Source organism: Girardinichthys multiradiatus, chromosome 20, assembly GCF_021462225.1.
Source record: "Girardinichthys multiradiatus isolate DD_20200921_A chromosome 20, DD_fGirMul_XY1, whole genome shotgun sequence".
Classification (NCBI taxonomy): domain Eukaryota; kingdom Metazoa; phylum Chordata; class Actinopteri; order Cyprinodontiformes; family Goodeidae; genus Girardinichthys; species Girardinichthys multiradiatus.
This window is the reverse complement of record NC_061812.1, coordinates 6219110-6231968: the sequence shown is the minus strand read 5'-3', so window position 1 is coordinate 6231968 and position 12859 is coordinate 6219110. Positions and strand designations below refer to the sequence as shown.

The 12859-nt window shown below is 44.0% G+C and overlaps 1 long non-coding RNA gene across 1 annotated transcript in view; it reads left to right on the top strand.

The window, feature by feature from the left end:
• The first annotated feature begins 6001 nt into the window (after positions 1–6001).
• LOC124857187 overlaps positions 6002–12859 on the top strand; it is a 33144-nt gene continuing 26286 nt past the window's right edge. The window contains exons 1-2 of the long non-coding RNA XR_007035528.1: positions 6002–7186; positions 7312–7559. This is a non-coding gene — a long non-coding RNA (uncharacterized LOC124857187). The remainder of the gene's footprint in view (positions 7187–7311; positions 7560–12859) is intronic.

The window sequence follows — 12859 nt, the reverse complement described above, 5'->3', positions numbered from 1 at the left end:
CTATTGTTGAAATTATTTTGTGTTGCCAAATTTAAGCTTTTACTGACCCCTGCAAAAGCATTACTAATTAAAGAAAGCATATAAAATTCTAGTTAAATCGTGGACATTCAATTATTTGAGTCACCGTATGTTTTGGTTTTTCATTGGTGGTAAGAAGTCTTGTTGCCTGGTTCCAAGATTTTTTAGGAGGTTTTTATTGGTTGCCTTAGCCAAGTTTGTTAAAACAGCGCCCTTGGGGCTCGTGCTGAGCCACTAAAAATAACCTAGCCCATATACCAAGAGCCAGTTGTAAAAATAGGGAATGAGCAGCCGTGAACAAAAGTGACCGTCGAAGGTGTGGATGACTGCGATAGGCTACTCAGTCGGCCGGACCTCCAGTTGAAGAAGGGCGAGACTTTTGGATGAAGGCTGTCAGAGGCTAGGCGAGTCAATTCCCGACACCAGCTTAAACAGAACTTTCAGTAAACCTGCTTAGTAAGATCTTTCAGGTTTAGGGAAGTCCGGACCCGTTAGATGTAGAGCTGGATTGAGCAATCCCTTTAGACATAGGGAAGTAGGAGGGAGAGGTTAGCTCATAGGACAACGAAAACAGGAAGGCAGGGCACAGAACGTGAACAAGATAACAGGGATGAAGCAAGTAGTCAACAGTACAATCCAGTGGCGTGAAAAGAAAACCATAGAATATAAATACTGAGGTAAGGTGGAGAATGGACTATTGAACAGGAAGGCTACTTAGGAGGAATATGGGGCAGCTTGTGACCGGAAACATGCAGAGCAACTGAAGGAGGGAGGCTGATAAACACAGATGAGCAGGGAATCAACAAAAATAAATATACAGGAATATAAGAAGTAAACAATGAGCTGCACGGTGGCGCAGTTGGTAGCACTGTTGCCTTGCAGCAAGAAGATCCTGGGTTTGATTCCCGGCCTGGGGTCTTTCTGCATGGAGTTTGCATGTTCTCCCCGTGCATGTGTGGGTTCTCACCGGGTACTCCGGCTTCCTCCCACAGTCCAAAGACATGCCTGTTAGGTTAATTGGTCACTCTAAATTGCCCTTAGGTGTATGAATGAGTGTGTGCTTGGTTGTTTGTGTGTTGCCCTGCGATGGACTGGCGACATGTCCAGGGTGTACCCCGCCTCCCGCCCATAGACTGCTGGAGATAGGCACCAGCTCCCCCGTGACCCACTATGGAATAAGCGGTAGAAAACGACTGACTGACTGACAATGAGCTAAAGAACATAAACAGGGACAAAACAGATCTACAAGGACATACAAACTAAAACACCTAACACAGGCATCCAAGAAAGTAATCTAAATTGCTCGCTTCCTTTACACAAGATGGCGCCGCAGATGGTCGCCTTGGCGTGTTGGTGCGCATTGTTTTGTTTTGTTTTTTGCTTTAAAACGGTCTTTTGTGATGGTACCTGGAGCTCTCTCACCAGAGAAGAACTCATGAACATCAGGGCTACTACACCAGAGGAGTTATTTCCAACTTTTCTGCCTACTGCTCTGGAATTTTTGGACATTCTGGTCAAAGGTGCGCTCACCTTTGTTCACGCTGTGAAACGCCAGAAGAGAGGGAAACGGGCTGGGGTGCTGGTACGTCTTCGCCAGCGTGGACTACGAACACCGTTACCTGGAATATTTCTCTCTAACGTGCGCTCACTTCCCAACAAAATTGAACTACAACTGCTGTTGGGGGAAAAACAGGGACTTTTATTCATCGGCAGTTTTGTGCTTCACGGAGACGTGGCTGTGTGGATTAATACCGGACTCTGCGTTGCAGCTGGCAGGATTCCAGCTCTACAGAGCGGACAGAGACACGGAACTCTCCGGCAAAGCGAAAGGTGGAGGAATCTGTTTTTACCTCAACAGTGGTTGGTGCAACGACGTGACAGTGATTCAGCAGCACTGTTCTCCAGACCTGGAATCCTTCATCATAAACTGTAAGCCTTTCTATTCCCCCCGTGAGTTCGCTTCGTTCATCCTGTTCGGTGTTTACATCCCGCTGCAAGCTAACGTGCAGGTCGCACATTCTGGATCACTGTTACACCACCATCAGAGACGCTTATCACGCCGTCCCACGTGCTGCACTGGGCCAATCCGACCACATCATGGTCCACCTGATTCCTGCATACAGGCAGAAACTAAAGCTCTGCAAACCTGTTGTGAGGACGACAACGAAGTGGAGCAGTGAGGCTGTGGAGAATCTCCAGGCGTGTTTAGGCTGTACAGACTGGGATGTGTTCAGGACTACTGCCAACAGTCTGGACGAGTACACAGAGGCTGTGACTTCCTACATCAGCTTCTGTGAGGACAGCTATGTACCATCATGCACCAGGGTGAGTTACAACAACGACAAACCCTGGTTCACAGCTAAACTCAGAAGGTTAACACTGGATAAGGAAGAGGCCTTCAGGAGTGGGGACAAAGACATATACAGAGAGGCAAAGTACAAGTTTGGCAAGGCAGTGAAAGAGGCCAAACGACTGTACTCTGAGAAGCTCCAAAACCAGTTCTCAGCCAACGACTCTGCGTCTGTCTGGAAAGGGCTCAAGCAAATCACCAACTACAAGCCAAAAGCCCCCCACTTCATCAACGACCGACGCCTCGCCAACGACCTGAACGAGTTCTACTGCCGCTTTGAAAGACAAAGGGACAGTCCTGCAACCATCCCCCACGACGCCCCCCAACAGCTGCAGCCACAATCCACCACCCCCACCTCCCCAACCTCAAGAGGGGCCTTGGCACCTCCAACCCCCACCCTGAAGTTCCCCCCCACCAGCCCCCTACCCACGCCGAGGACGGCTCTTTCCATCCAGGAGAGGGACGTCAACAAACTCTTCAGGAGACAGAACCCCCGGAAAGCTGCTGGTCCGGATTCTGTCTCACCAGCCAGCCTGAAGCACTGCGCTGATCAGCTGTCTCCAGTCTTCACAGACATTTTTAACACCTCACTGGAGACATGTCATGTGCCAGCCTGCTTCAAGTCCTCCACCATCGTCCCTGTTCCCAAGAAGCCAAGGACCACAGGGCTTAATGACTTCAGACCCGTCGCCCTGACCTCTGTGGTGATTAAGTCCTTTGAGCGCCTTGTGCTCTCACACCTAAAAGACATCACCGACCCCCTCCTGGACCCCCTGCAGTTTGCCTACAGAGCCAACAGGTCTGTAGATGATGCAGTCAACCTAGCCCTTCACTTCATCCTCCGGCACCTGGACTCCACAGGAACCTACACCACGATCCTGTTTGTGGATTTCAGCTCTGCCTTCAACACCATTGTACCAGTTCTGCTACAGGAGAAGCTCTCCCAGTGGAGTCTGCCCGACTCCACCTGCAGGTGGATCACTGACTTCCTGTCTGACAGGAAGCAGCGCGTGAGGCTGGGGAAGCACGTCTCTGACTCCCTGACCATCAGCACCGGTTCCCCCCAAGGCTGTGTTCTCTCTCCTCTGCTCTTCTCCCTGTACACCAACAGCTGCACCTCCAGTCACCAGTCTGTCAAGCTTCTGAAGTTTGCGGACGACACCACCCTGATCGGACTCATCTCTGATGGTGACGAGTCCGCGTACAGATGGGAGGTGGACCATCTGTTGCAGCCAGAACAACCTTGAGCTCAACGCTCTAAAGACAGTGGAGATGGTTGTGGACTTCAGGCAGAACCCAGCACCACCTGCCCCCATCACCCTCTGTGACTCCACAATTGACACTGTGGAATCTTTCCGCTTCCTGGGAACCATCATCTCCCAGGATCTCAAGTGGGAGCCAAACATCAGCTCCCTCATCAAGAAAGCCCAGCAGAGGATGTTCTTCCTGCGACAGCTGAAGAAATTCAACCTGCCAAAGACTATGATGGTGCACTTCTACACAGCCATCATTGAGTCCATCCTCACCTCCTCCATCACCATCTGGTACGCCGCTGCTACAGCCAAGGATAAGGGCAGGCTGCAGCGTGTCATTCGGTCTGCTGAGAAGGTGATTGGCTGCAGTCTACTGTCGCTCCAGGAACTGTACACCTCCAGGACCCTGAAGCGGGCAGGGAAGATTCTGGCTGATCCCTCCCACCCCGGTCACAGACTCTTTGAAACTCTCCCCTCTGGCAGGAGGCTGCGGTCCATCCGGACCAAAACCTCACGCCACAAGAACAGTTTTTTCCCATCTGCCACCAGCCTGGTTAACAAAGCCCGGAAACCACCCTGACACTCTCCCTCCCCCCCCCCCCTTTTTTTGCTGACAGGACACCTGTAACACTGTAACTCTATGCGTTACATTAACGCTCAGCTTGGACTCCTGCTTTACTTGCACAATGATCATCTGCACTGTTGTATTGCTCTTGCATCTTATACTGCTCTATACTTACTCTCACTCACTTAAAACTGTGCACATATATTTATATTATATTGTAGATATGGTTATACTGTTTAATTTGTACTGTATTGCACCGACTACGCCAAAACAAATTCCTTGTATGTCCAAAAACGTACTTGGCAATAAAGCTTTTCTGATTCTGATTCTGATTCTAAACACAATAATAAATGATGAATCTAAGCAACATGAATTTGCTGAAATAACAGCAACTGTAGAACATGAGCACAGAAAACAGACAAGGAACCCAAACTCAAAACCTAACTCAGGCAGATCCTGACAATACCCACAAATGTAATTGGCTAGAATAAAATAAAAGTACCATTGTATATTCCTTCAAGAGAGATAACTTCTCATTATTGAGTTTGGCTAACAGGGCCTATTTAAAATAATACAATAATCTAAAACAACTCTTAAGCTTACTGGACTTCAATCTAATTTTGTAGCACACATAATGGAATCTCAATAAATCTTTGGGACATGTTGAAAAATACAGTGGCATGAGCATTATAGCATAGTGGTACTAAATACATTACATATATGTTCCACAGTTATGAAATTTAAGTAACTGTTACAGAAATGTTGTAGCAACGACCCAATAAAATGTGTTACTTATATGTTACTCAATGCAGATGCTCTGTGTACATTGATTCTATCACTTGTTGAGGAGGCTCAGTCAGAGAAGTTGGGTAAAAAGCATGCTTTGATGATTGACATGAATTAAGGTGCATTCCGACCAAATGCGATTTCAGTGAATTTTTTGCCTCATTCGCGTGCTGTTGCTGACATTGCGCCAGCAATTTGTATGGCCAATGCGCAACAACACTTGATTCGCTTCACCTCGTCATCAAATAGGAGGAGCTTCTGTCTGCTGCTTGCCGGTTTCAACTCAACATGTAGCGAGTCGAGTTATTTATGGAAAGCCGATCAATGTCGGCGGTGTCAACGTCCCTGGGTTTACTATAGACGGAACCCATTTGGAGAGTACAACCACCTACTCTAGGAGCAGCGTCTGAATGATGGTCGCTTTCAGCGGTACTTCCATCTATCCAAGATCCAGTTTGAGGACCTGCTGTCCCGCGCTGGGGGACGAATCAGCTTCCGGGACACCAACTGCAGGCGCTGTATCTGCTGTATCACTTTGCATTCATCACGGGTTTCGCTTTGCTCAACTCGTGCTAATCACGCCGTTCGTGTTGTATCCTTCGCGTTGCTTTGCTCCTAAACGCGCCTTTACATAGGGTTAACATTTAAATTGCTCGCTCCTGTCACGCCATTTGCGTTCGGTTGGAACGCAGGTTTAACATCACAATGGCAGTACTGAACCTAATATTGGCATGACTCATGAACAGAACAAGCCTGAACATGGAGATATATTCAGTCTCCATGTGTAAAGGGCTTTAGCACACTGTGGAGGACACGCTTTTCTGCATTGCTTAGATAGTTGAAAACAACCCCTTAAGCAATTGAGTCATCTACAGCTAAGAAACCATTTGTTTACATGATGTATAAAAAGAAACATGTTTTTTTTTATTGTCTGGCATTAAATAAGACTAACCGTTCCCTGTTTTGAGTCTGTAAGAATTAAGTTACTGCTATTAGCTAAACAACTGTTAAAGAGAATTGTTTTATGATCCTCTACTAAAATACGAAATTTTGCCATATCAACATCATTTTAACATGGTATGGTAAAAAAGACAATAAATAATAACGTAAGTTAGAAGTTTCACATTTACAGCAGTATTACCAAAATTAAATCCTCATACTGTAGCTGCTGTCATGCAGCAAGTTTATTTCCCAACAAATCTGAACTCTTGCCTACTGTTGAATTGTGTTTGCTGTATTTCAGATCTTTTGTTGTTCTCCAAAGCCTTGTCAGTCCTGAGCACTGAAGCCAACTGTGATATATTTTAATAATCTCCAAACAGTGGAGCGTAGGTGCATCAAAAGGATTATTGCTACACCAAATATGTTAACGCGCACAGCTTGGAAGGGTAAAAAATGCAATGAGTAGGAGGATCAATTATGAGCTTGTGCTCATGTGATTTTGAGGTTCAAGGAGTCTTATTTCTACCAGAACAGGAGATAAATATAAAGAGGGTCCAGAATATGCTATTAAAGATAAGTAGTTTGTTGGGAAGACACACCACATTGACTATTTGAAGCTAGAGACCTTAGCTGGAGTGTTAAAGGGTGTGTGAAAGTTCTCAGAAATGGAAAATAAAAGTTTTAATTGTGATTTTAGATGTTTAGCTGCTTAAAACATGATTTACTTTGCAGTAGTTCCATAAACGTTTCAGTCTCTTTAGATTAAGCCAAATCCATATATGATTTAGTTAATGCTTCTTCAGTTACACTGGGGGGTGTAACTGTTTTTATACAACAGTTAAGGACCATCTTTAACACCAGCCCTTTTTACAATTGGAACTGCTTTGACCAACAAATCCTCACATATGCTTTTGCTAACTTCTCTATTTTTCACCTATTGAAATAGGTGAGGGAAGTCGGTGTGTGTTTGGGCTCTAATTGTGTAGCCTATGTTTGTAGGTTCCACTCTAAAAACTACATCCAGAAAAAAAGATGTGGGAGGATTTATTCATCATTTACATATGTCTTTGTAGTCAGATGTTGTGTGGCACAGGCCTGGAAAAGCAACTTACTTTATTACTGCCAACTTGTGGTATTATACAGTACTTTGTGAGGTTTTTTCGGTCATTGTTTTTGCTTTTTTCCTGCGAGCATGTTCTATTGGTGGGCTGCGCTGCGCTGCTGCCTTCGCCGCACCTGTGATGGATCAGGCTTGTTAAGGAGGTTTAAAAGGTGTGGGCTGCCGATCATTTCAACACCTGAGTGTCAACCATAGTGGTACCTCTAGCCTCTCAAGTTCTTGCATTGACTAAACCATTTGTGTTTTTTTGCTAACCCGAGCTCCGTTCCTTTGTAAGGTGCCTCCTGGAACTCCTGACTGCCTAACCTCTCCTGATCGCCTCTGAGAGGACTGACTCGGGCTCACTCCCGTGGAACTCCCACACTTCCGAATCTCAGCTGGCACCGGTACAACCCGGTTGCCATACCTTCTTGTTGACTAGCTTGTCCATCCTCCAACGAACCGCTCTGTGCCTCTAGTGCTCTGCTGGACCACCACCCCCCTGGATTCCATACCCCCTCCCGGAGTGAATCATCGCCCTCACCAGTAAGCCACCACCCAACTGTTACCTTACCTTACACCATTCTCACCATCTGTTGTCTTTCCCCTAGTGGCGTGCCTGACCGATCCCAGAGGCCATCCTCTGATGAAGCATAATCTTTTCTCTGAATACACGTTCTAAAAGATTTGTTCTGTCTCCTGGAAGTTTCTGCATGTGGGTCAAAAAGCTCTCGAAAACTATGACATAGTTACCATCAACTAATATAGAACATCAGCAATACACAAAAAATGTTTAGTACTCTCCTAATACTTAGCATTTGTTATAAACATGGAAAATAGTTGTAATTTGAAACATGTATTATGGGAGTGGAAAAATAATAGTGGTACATCAGGATATATACCCTACATGATATCTATTTCCACTGCATCTGACAACATTCTTAATAAGCAGCTGAATAAAACGAGACATCTGTGTGTATGTGTGTTTATATTTGTATGCAAGCATGTGTTGGCAGCATTAGTAGAGACAACACCGACTTGTGTTCACACTTGTGATATAAGGCTCCATGTAGTAGTAAGAGGCACTGTTAGCCTGCCATAATGTTTGCTGCCCCTCAGGCCGGGAGTCACAGATGATCTACAAGCAGCCAAACAAACACACACATTAAAGCTTGAGGCCTGTGCCGTTTCCAGACATCCTCATCCCATCCACTTATGTGTCCCAAGTATCATCCTGAGCAGTTTGCCGAGATGTCCATCTGCTACAACATTTGGTGCTCCGATTGTGAGTGTACCAAAGTCTTTTCAGTGTTCGTACTGGCATCAAAACCTAAAAGCAAATGCAAAGTTTCACATTGATCCATTGGACCATCATGCTTAAACACCATAAGCTAAAAAAAGTTAGCTATCTCTGGGCTAATTTGAGCTGCAGGTCCATTGAGCTGAAAATGGGGGTTAATTGCTATTCAAATATATGGAAGTCCTCATTGAGAGACTACAGCAGCAAGCAAATTGCAACTGTTAATGAGAAATATTTAAAGTTTTTTTTTAAAACATCAGACTAAGACATCTGGTTCTTAGCAGATTGTGGACACTTAATGGTGCATTATGTAACACCCTGGAAGGAAACCCAAAGGAACAATCACACAACCTCACCTGTCAAACTCAGTCTCTGTGGTGTTACTCACCTTCCCCTGGAAACTCCACTTCTTCCTAACAGTAAGACTTGTCCTCGAACATTTCTAGTCCAGCCGCCTGTACTCACTTACCTCTCTTCCTCAGTGCACCAACCAGCACCAACGCGGACTCCCAGACAACCCTGTTGTATTTTCCTGTTTATCAATAAACCAGTTTACCTCTGCCTCTGTAATTGTTGCTTGCACTACAGTCACCTGGTTTGTCATTATGACAGTAGGTTTTTGAAGCTCATTGCTCTGAATAAGGCAGGCATGAGCCTCTTTGCTGATCATGTTGGCTGTTTTGGAAGTTTATTCCAACACTTGCACAGCTACAGAATAACTTTAACATGAATTTAACAGTTGTTTTGTTTTGTCTTTTAATATTCTATATTAGGTCTCAAGCAATTAAATTGCAGTTTAAAAAATTCCAATTTTTAGCAATTTTAGCATTAAACAAACAGCATAATTATATACCATGACAAAAACTAAAATAAATACTTTTCAGTCATACATTTGGTTTGAAAAATTTGAATAATTAGACTGATGTAAGTCACAACTGAAGAAAGAGATATAGGTGAAAAAGGGATGTGTTGTTATCGTCATTGAGAGGTGACACTGCCAAGACAAGACAAAGACATATGTGAATGTGTGTGTATGTGTGTAAGCATAGGTTTTATTGTGTGTCTCAGTAATGTCCTTTGAGATCCAGACAGAAGCAGTCTAACCAAAGTCACCTCATCACGAGCCCTCAGACAGCCCTGTGCGTGATTGTATGCATGCCCATAGCCTTTCTGTACTTTTGCAGGAGTGTGTGCTGAATGTCAAAAATCTGCTGTGGAACATGTGAAGCTGAGGTGGGGGTTCTAAAAAATCTGCAATCAGACTTAACTGGAAATTATAATCAGGAGCAAGAACAAATTACAGCAAATGGTAGGAAACAACAGTTTGCAGCTGCTCCTTCCAATATTGACTCACACAAATGTTTTTTGGGACTCTGCATCTTCACGGGAGGATGTGGAAACATTTCTTGCGTGTGTAAATTTGACTTTGCAAGTACTGAAGTGAAATATGACCCCCCCAACACACTGCCACAGTTTATGGCCTGGCCTCCTGTGTCTCAATTTTGATCTGGAATGAGTTTATCCATATTTAATGATTGTCCTAATGAAGCTTTCACCTTGCTTTTGCTTGGTCTCTACTTTCCTCATCTGCCTCTAGAGCACACTTTTGCTGACAAAACACACTTTATTTCTGGCTGCACGGTCGTGCAGTTGGTAGCACTGTTGCCTTGCAACAAGAAGGTCCTAGGTTCAATTCCTGGCTGGGGCTCTTTCTGCATGGAGTTTGCATGTTCTCCCCGTGCATGTGTGGGTTCTCACTGGGTACTCCAGCTTCCTCCCACAGTCCAAAGACATGCCTGTTAGGTTAATTGGTCACTCTAAATTGCCCTTAGGTGTATGAATGAGTGTGTGCATGGTTGTTTGTGTGTTGCCCTGCAATGGACTGGCGACCTGTCCAGGGTGTACCCGCCTCTCACCCATAGACTGCTGGAGATAGGCACCAGCTCCCCTGCGACCCACTATGGAATAAGTGGTAGAAAATGACTGACTGACATTTTATTTCTGTATAAAACACAAAAGATATGCTAATATATTTTAGGGTGTACATTTTAGGAAAGTCTATGTGAGTACATTACAGGTGTGTTTTTTCATGCTTTTCTACTTGGGGCAACTTGGGACAAAGTCCATCTCTCCAGGCTAAATGTCTAGAGTCCCCTCTGAGTTTGTTGAAACGCCAACCAGAATGATGTTTTTCAGGCTCAGATAAAGGGTCCCAGGAGCAATAGACCTGATGACAATGATCCATTAACATGCCGTAAGCCTGTTTCTGCATCTGCTACCACGCCCTATTCCCCCACACAGGCTGATAAAATCAAACAGACACACTTGAAACACATACCTTCCATGTCATTTTTCTCTCACCAGATCTGGTCAAGTATCTGGCTCATACATATACACAGATCATTTACTAGCTCTCATTTATTATTTAACATTTAATAATCTCAGTAAACCCTATGGGGTACAGGACATCCACTCTGGGGATAATTGGTTAAATTGTAAGAATGAAAGAAGAACTTTTATTTGGGCAAAATGACATGGAGATTGTGTGAAATGATTGATTCTGATGGACCAAAACAATGAGGGGAGCAGCAGTCATGTTTTCAGACTCATATTGGAGCCTTAATGTAGTCCAGTGAAGACTAAATTAATCTTGAACATTTTATTTCAGTTTTATACTCCTGAAACAACTGATGATGCATTGTGAAACTTAAATCTCTAAAACTCAAAATTAAAACCAGAGGGAGCACCAATAAAGTTTTTAGTCTCATTAAAAACAAATTATTTGCTGTCTGAATCTCAAATAACTCCTGATGCTATAGTTTTGATATTAACTCGTCAAAATTACTTAGTACAGAGGGAAGAGCTGAAGTATCAGATCCAGGTCTCGATCAAAGAGTGCCTGAATGATTGCCACTGGATCACCGACTTCACTTGATGTTTGATTCTTAGTTTAAATCTTGAGGCCTTGCGGTAGTTTTGGATTACAAATGGTTGTTGGATTGACCTTTGTTAAACTCGTCAGGGTGTAGTTAGTGAAGCAGACAGTTTACTACACACATTTTAATCAAGATATCTCATAATCTGAACTCCATATTTATAATTTACAGGAATGTATAATGTTATTAAACTGTAAACATAATTTTGATTAATCTCTGATAGAAATATGGAATTATACTGAGTGTGCTGACCAGATACCTTTAAGATATTAAATATGGTCCAGTTAAATACATGATGTATTGACTTCCACTCAGAAATCCAAAGGTTATGTAACAATGATACCCTGACAAAACTTACAATGCATACAGCCAGGCAGTAAGAAGGGCAGAAATCTTGAGAACAAGGTCCACACGTGTTGTACTTGGAGTGGATATCAAACGTGTACACATCCCCTTTAATATTACAGGGTTTTGAGACTTAAAAAACATAGAACATAGCAAATGATTTTCAAACATTTTCCCCGTGTAATGTGTTGCATTTCCTGTAAAATTCAACTGAAAAAGAATCAAATTGGTCAGAGGAAAAAATCACAAATGATAAAAAAAGGTGCAAAAGTACAGGTCCTTCTCAGAAAATTAGCATATTGTGATAAAGTTCATTATTTTCCATAATGTCATGATGAAAATGTAACATTCATATATTTTAGATTCATTGCACACTAACTGAAATATTTCAGGTCTTTTATTGTCTTAATACGGATGATTTTGGCATACAGCTCATGAAAACCCAAAATTCCTATCTCACAAAATTAGCATATCATTAAAAGGGTCTCTAAACGAGCTATGAACCTAATCATCTGAATCAACGAGTTAACTCTAAACACCTGCAAAAGATTCCTGAGGCCTTTAAAACTCCCAGCCTGGTTCATCACTCAAAACCCCAATCATGGTTAAGACTGCCAACCTGACTGCTGTCCAGAAGGCCACTATTGACACCCTCAAGCAAGAGGGTAAGACACAGAAAGAAATTTCTGAACGAATAGGCTGTTCCCAGAGTGCTGTATCAAGGCACCTCAGTGGGAAGTCTGTGGGAAGGAAAAAGTGTGGCAGAAAACGCTGCACAACGAGAAGAGGTGACCAGACCCTGAGGAAGATTGTGGAGAAGGGCCGATTCCAGACCTTGGGGGACCTGTGGAAGCAGTGGACTGAGTCTGGAGTAGAAACATCCAGAGCCACCGTGCACAGGTGTGTGCAGGAAATGGGCTACAGGTGCCACATTCCCCAGGTCAAGCCACTTTTGAACCAGAAACAGCGGCAGAAGCGCCTGACCTGGGCTACAGAGAAGCAGCACTGGACTGTTGCTCAGTGGTCCAAAGTACTTTTTTCGGATGAAAGCAAATTCTGCATGTCATTCGGAAATCAAGGTGCCAGAGTCTGGAGGAAGACTGGGGAGAAGGAAATGCCAGAAGTCCAGTGTCAAGTACCCACAGTCAGTGATGTTCTGGGGTGCCGTGTCAGCTGCTGCCGTGTCAGCTGCTGTTGTTGGTCCACTGTGTTTTATCAAGGGCAGGGTCAATGCAGCTAGCTATCAGGAGATTTTGGAGCACTTC